Source organism: Papaver somniferum, unplaced genomic scaffold, assembly GCF_003573695.1.
Source record: "Papaver somniferum cultivar HN1 unplaced genomic scaffold, ASM357369v1 unplaced-scaffold_81, whole genome shotgun sequence".
Classification (NCBI taxonomy): domain Eukaryota; kingdom Viridiplantae; phylum Streptophyta; class Magnoliopsida; order Ranunculales; family Papaveraceae; genus Papaver; species Papaver somniferum.
The window spans coordinates 4,562,188-4,569,619 of NW_020651082.1; positions in this window are offsets into that span (position 1 = coordinate 4,562,188).

Below are 7,432 nucleotides of genomic sequence, written 5' to 3' on the forward strand. Positions count from 1 at the left end.
GGGCCCACCAAGTTTTTGGCGCCGTTGCCGGGGAACATTTTGCACTTAAATATAATATCTTTGAGGCCTGCCAGTGTGGGTCTTAGAGATACAACAACAATAGCACTTCTTCTGTGTCGTTCATTTTGGACGCTTTCTGTGGGTCACACATCCACTGTTTTATTATTTCATCTCCATTTTCATCCTTGTAAAAACCCTTTGAGCAATAAATAAATACTTTGAGCGTGTTTTTATCATGTTGAGCTAAACCCAACACTGGGACGACGGAGGAGGTCGAGTTTCATCCATGTGGTAATTTCATTAATTCTTTTATGTACTTTTCGCACTAATTTTAATTGAATTAAGATTTTAAATTAATTACTTGTGATTTCATTTGATGGAGTATGCTTAGTCCTAGGGATTTTTGATATGCCATGCTTAAGAAATACAAGTAATATTTTATAAAATCTATCTTGGCAATAAACTAGAGTTAATATTTGTTTTGTTTTGAACTATAATCGCCTAGAATTAAATTCTGAACCACTTGAAAATGAAAAATGGCCGAATCTTTAGTCCCAGTACTCTTGCCCATATTGTTAATATTTTTTGTATATATTTTTATTTTTAAATCTTTACAAGTCCGAGCAACGAACTTTTACTACCACTTTCAACACTACAACATAGTCCTCGAGCAAAACTAATCTAGAAAAATAAAATCCTAACTCGCTAGGGGGCCCTAGCGACCGAGTTAATTTCGGGAGGGTTTATCGGAGGTGTACCCACAAAACATTTACTCCAGACCCTAGCTATCTACGCAAAACCTTGGAAGGCACTAAAGAATTCCTTGGTTGGCATACTCTCATTGACTATAGGAGGAAGTACCCTGATGCGAAATTCCAATTGATGTATAAGAGTTTGCAATCAGCATACTAAAATTCATATATAAGTGACAGAGCTCTACTCAGATAGTTTCTGGACATCATAACCGGAGTCAACCATCACATGGAAAGATTAAGAAGATGGACAAAGAGAAAAGTAGATGGTTTAAAGTGAACGGTGTTTCCCATATCTGTCTGAAGGACTCTGCGAAGATGAACCTATCCTAATGGACTGAGATACCGTCTGACTAATATCAACACAACTGGAATATACAAGGGGACCAGTGGTCGATAAACCTAACTCGAGATCAACACAACTGGCATAAACAAGGGCACCAGTGGTCGACTTTATTGAATTTATTCCGGTTGACCTGATGGTCTGGTCTCAAAAAAAATTTTATTTATTATTTTTTTTTTGGTATCTCAATCACCCTAATTCACCCTGGCAAAGGTATCAACTTGAGCTTGTGCTTAGGATTAGGATTCAACGAGATATGGCGAAACTACCATGTTTTTTTTAATTCTAACACCTGATCTTGTGCTTTTATGAATAGACTCTTTAGATGTTTCCATCTAATAAGATTGGTTCCTCAACTCCTACAACCAAGATGTTCCCATCCACTTAGATTGGTTAGTGCCAACCTTAATAAGCATAAATTTCTAGGCTTTGGAGTTTATTTATTGCAACTAAAAAGTTTCTCCCATACCCCCAAACTTAAATCTAACATTGTCCTCAATGTTCTAAAGATAAAATTAAAAGCATGAACAAGGAGAAAATGTTACCACTCGAAGCAAAAGAGTTAAGGAAAGATATTACTATGTTGCATGATATTGGGTTACCTCCAAAGAAGTGCTAAGTTTAAAGTCTTCAGCCAGACATCGGAAGGAATTAATCACCTCATAGAATCATAAAGTAATAGTCGGAATAACTGCGGATCACCAAAACCAAATAGAGCTATCACAAGTAAAAGGAATCTGCAACATGCCAAGAAAATTAACAAATAAAGCACAACCTTGTCTAGTTTCCTGTTTAAGACAACTACATCTAGCTGTGGTTCATGTTAAGGTTCTATAACAGGGTCTAGATAAAATATTTCCATGGGTTGCATTTCCTCATAAGTTAGATCCGAATGTTCAGGTTCTAGAGTCTGGAAAAACTCAAATACAAACTTAGAAGCACATAATAATAACCTGAATAACTACGGATCCTTAAAGTCAATCAAATTTGACTTACACAACTGACCACAAAGAGAGTGGTGGTCTTCCTTAAACAAATATGTCGACCCTGATCTCCTAAAGTAATTAGGTTTAGTCTCGAAACTTAATATCTGACACATTTGAATTTCATAAGTTCCCACAATTGGAGAAAAAGTTTTTGGTGGGAAAACAAAGTCAATCGAGGTATCGTATCCTGGGTTAACCACACCTACCATAGGATGGGTTTCTAACAACTGAACTTCTTTCTGGACATCATTAGGTTCAAGAAAATGTGTATGAAGATAATCTTGTAAAATGGTTGAGGCATATAGGATAAGTTCCAAGTGAGGGACCTTTGTAAGAGTTAAAGCACATGGAGAATAAAAATCACCCCCAAACTTAGAGTTTTCAGTGTCTCTATAAAGACTAGTCGCAACTTCCCTAGTTTCAAGGTCGTCAGATTCCTGAAAATGGTCAATTGATTCTTCTAAGTCGGTTACATCCTCACTCATCTCTATGATTCCATTTTGTTTTTCTAAGACTAATGTTTCTAAATCGCTAGACTCGAAAATAATATTCTCCGGATAAACCCGCTCCTCTAAACTATCATCGCCTTCGTAATCAAAAGGAAATACTACATCATCTAAGGAAGTCTTATCTTTAGTCAAATCCTCGTCCTTTTGAATAGGTGAATAATTATTAAAATTATTTGGATTTGAACTTTAAATAATTTTATCATTATAAAGCTCAGTTGGAGTAACAAATTTCTGATCACTATGCCTAAATATTTCAGATTCTTCATCAGCACTATCCTCATCATAATCATAATAACATGAAAATGGTTGAACCTCATCTAAAGTATTGCTTCCAATTATATCCTTGTCATATTGATTATGTAAAAAAAATTCCTCACTTTCAAGGTTGATTTTTGAAGCAATGTATTCCCAATTCAGTGTAATTCGAGCAATTCTTTCTTCCGTCTCTAACTCAAGCCTACGTGTTGACTCAGCAAACTCACGTGTTGACTCAATTAACTTACATGTTGACTCAGCTAACTTCCTGAGGTTATCTTATAATGAAGGTTCACTCATTGTTACAGTTCTTTCGTCTATAACTAAGTCATCTGTGTCCGCTGACTTATGTGTCGACTCATGTAACTTACGCATTGATTCAAGTATCTTACGTGCCTCATCTAGAGAAGAGGAATTATAGGAATTTTGCTCGTATGACCGGTATTCATGTGAATAGTAATTGGGCTCACCATTGTATGAGACATAATCTTCAAAAGGTTGGCGTTCCCAACCACTATTCACACTATGGTCAAAGTAATGTCCATTTTGAAAATCAGTCGGATATTCGTTGTATTGGCTATTGTAATACCAGTTCGACATTCTCAACACAAAATAAACCCACTGACAGAGCCATCAATCTCTCGAGTAACTACCAGAAAATATCGTATTAAAGTTTAGGAGATTGTATTCTCCTTTCCTCTATTATACACGTCTGAGTTGTCCGAAACTTTTCAAACTCTCTCTGGATTGGATAGAAACAAATTTTCAGAGAATATATCCTCTTAAATCCCACGTAATATGCTCTTATCAATCAAGTGTAATCTGAGAATATTTGTTACCCTGTTTAACGCAACTACCATTCATGGGCAGATTTTATTCCTTGTTTTCCTTCCAAAAACACGTCATGCGACCTATTGATTAAGTGACAACATAATCGCAGCATAATATCCATGAAAATCTCCCAGAAATCTTTCCCAAATTCTCGTGCAGTGGTGATGAAATATTTCCCGCCGAAAAATGATTTTCAAATGAAGAAGAAGGGGGTGCCCCCTATCCAGAGTAGGGGCGCTTCAACAGTAGGGGTGCCCTAAGGTGGCCCTTACCCAAAATGAGGGTGCCTTTAATACTTTTTCGGGGGTGCCCCGAGCAACTTTTCGAGACGAATTTTCCAAAAATGTTTATTTCCCAAAAATACCTACAAACACATAAAATACCATAATAAGTACGAAATTGAGTACCAAGAATACAGAACATTGAGCACAAATTAGACACAAAAATGTGTCTATCACCTGTGCCAGCCCATTATCTTGTTCCGGGTTGTTTTCAATCTGTGCCATTGAGTTGATAACTCGACGAGTCTCCGAGTTACTCGATCCAGAAGACTCATAACTTACCCATCTCTTTCTGATGCAAAGCGTCTTAGTCTTGGTACTCCTGGTTTGAGTAAACTATGCACATCTAAAGGATCTCTGTTTTGATACCCTTGATTTGAAGGAACTTACTCCTCCTGATGCATCTTCTTCTTATGAGAGTCGTGGTACTCCTGGTTCGAGTGAACTTTGCCCATCTCCTTCTAATGTGAAGTATCCGAGTCGTTTTGGTCCCCTTGATCTGAATAAACCTAGTCCTTCTGCATCTTGTTATGATGTCAATGCCAATGCTGACCCTTATGAAGAAGATGGAGTAGAATATTCTTTCTTTGAAGAAGAATATACAAGCAAAGATGTAGACGATTCAGCACCAACTTTCCAACATGTGAGTAATAATGAACTATTAATGAATTGTTTTTTTTTGATGCAATTATAAACTAACAATTGAGGAGTACCTTTGCATCCCCTGGAGAAATCTTTCCAGTATACTTACTAGGATGAGGTTATGAGCTTCAAAAGTTCATGCGACCCTATGAGTCCCAGCGTCAGTCTTAAGGTGTCTTAATGGGCTGGTACATGGAAAGAATTAGATTTGCGAGCTTGGACTTGGATTCATGTGCATGCTTATTATAGTAAGAAGAAACGCTATGGGGTTATTGTATGCGACACTCTCGGAAAACCAATCATTGCTAAAGCTTATTTCTCAAAAACTGGAAAATCTTTTTTCCATCAAGTATTCAAGGGAATAAGTGCTGGTATAGAATTTGCTGAAGGATGTGAATGCGAAGGTTTCCTGTCGGGTGTAATTCGCGTAGATTTCCATTGTTCTTTGAGTACTTCAAAAAATGCAGTGATAACAAATGCAAAAACACAAGCGATCCTAGATATCTTTGCAATGGGTGTAAGAGGATATTTATTGTTCAGCGTTGTGATATGGGTACGGCACCTTTGGTCCAGAATCTTAGACAGAAAAAACTATTTTTGTATGTGCCATCCTATAGGGCTGAGCACTATCTGGTAAAAATGGAAAAAAAAAGATACTTGAAGCTGGGTTGAAGGAAGATGATGGAACAGTTTATTTCCCTGGTGATTTTCCTTAAGGTCTAACGAATCTTGTTTGGTTGGAACATCATGCCAAGACAGTTAGATCTCATATGATGAAGATATGAACATGACTCTATTGTGTACTTCAGGTACTCTTAGTTGTATTTATATATGTTCAAACGGCTATTTATTATTTGGGTATTGTTTTAAATGTCGACGGAGAATGAGACCTACTGGTGCTGAATCTTGTTATCTTTTCTTTTGGGATTTTTAATGATTAATAGTTGTGTTTTATGTTTGAAAATCTATTTATCATTTGATAGGAAGAGACCAAAATTATTTATGATGTTAATGTATTTATATCAGCGTCTTTTTCTTTTGGGATCTTTATGAGTGCAATTTTGTGCCCACTCTTTTATTGAGAGGATTCAGATAGAATTCTCCACAAAGCAATACTTCCGAGTGGAGAGCCTCCGCAAGTAAGATCAGAACACCCGACCCAAATTAGTTTCTGTACTGCTTCATTTATCAGCTCTGATTTTCCTTGGCAGCCTCAGAAAACTAACATTTAAGGGAATAAAAGGTGTCCCCGAACTGATTTCCTCGCTTGTAGTACGTCAGAACACACAACTACAAAGAAAATAGTTGGCTCTGGCTTCAGAATCCCAATGAAGTCTTTAAGTCGTCAACCTATAATGGTTTTAGAAAAACCTAGGTTAAAGGAGGTGTGGGGATTAGATTTCCCAGTTGTTAGAGTTCTCCCTTATATAGTCTTCAAATCAGGGTTTGCAATCAATTTTACCTTGGTAACAAAGCATTCAATATTCACCGTAAGATGAAAACCTGATTAGATTCAAGCTAATATCTTTCAACCGTTAGATTGTCTTAGCTTGTTACACACAAATGAAATGTACCTTCATTTAGATATGGACATATGGGTAACCGTACCTAAACGTGTACACTTAGTTGGCTCAAACAATAGTTAACCGAAGTTAGCCATATGAACACTTTCATGTCAACCTGGTTCATCATAATCACAACTAGTTCAAATGAGTCAAATGAAACTAGTTACAGGGTTGGTCAATTGTTTATATTCTCATAGAAGTATACAATACACAATCGAAGCAAAATCAGTTTTGATTCAATCGAACTAATTCATAAACATTTTAGCGATGGTTTGCAAAGATTGCATTTCTTATTTTATAAATGTATTTGTTCATGAATAACCGATTTTAGAACTTAACCACTCAAGTATTGATAGACACATTTTTGTATCCGATTTGTCTCGATTCTATATATTGTTAGAGCTCATTTTTGTACTTATTATGGTGTTTTATTTATTTGTAGGTGTTTTTGGCCAATAAACATTTTTGGAAAAAATTGGCTCGAAAAGTTATCGGAAAGTACCCGGAGGACATTTGCTATTCGGACTCTCACTTTGGATAAGGGTTAACATAATTACTAAGGGGCATCCCATTTTCAGGCAGTTGCTAATCGCACCCCTACTCTGGATAAGGGGCAACCATCTTCAACATTTCAAAAACCAGGTTTTGGCGGGAAAATAGTGCAGTGAAGAACAATTTTGGCAATCGTGATTTGGAGGAGTTTGAGGTCGATTAAACCTCTGATTTTCATAGGATAGACTCCTTATGGGTCTAGGAATCTGATATGGGTGTTTAAATCGATTAGACTGGGCTCAATCGACGGATTTTTCTCACAACAGAAAATGTGGAAAGTCACGTGTGTGACCTGTTTTAGGGAATTTTAGAGAGACTAAAGCGTTGTAAACCTTCCCAAAGATTTGTATCTATCTAAGGAAGAGTTTAGAATAAAAAGGAAAGCTCAGAAACGCGTAAAAATTCTAAAACAAGAAATTGCCGCAACTTGGCCGTGAAGAGAAGGAAAGAGATTTTGGAAGATTTGGGAGAGATTTAATCGGTATTTTTGATATAAATAGATGTCTTGGGTCATATAGAAGAGGTGTCGAGAGTTTTGGAACCTAAGGAGAGCCAGAGAAGAAGAAATCAGAGCTTTACCAAACTCTGTTTCTGCTGTTGCTGCTGCTGAAGAGGAAGAACGCGAAGAACATTGACGCACGGGAAACAGTCGCAGAACAGTGTCGTTGTTTAACAGCTGAAGAACATTAAGATGTGCATGGCAGTCATATTCTAGG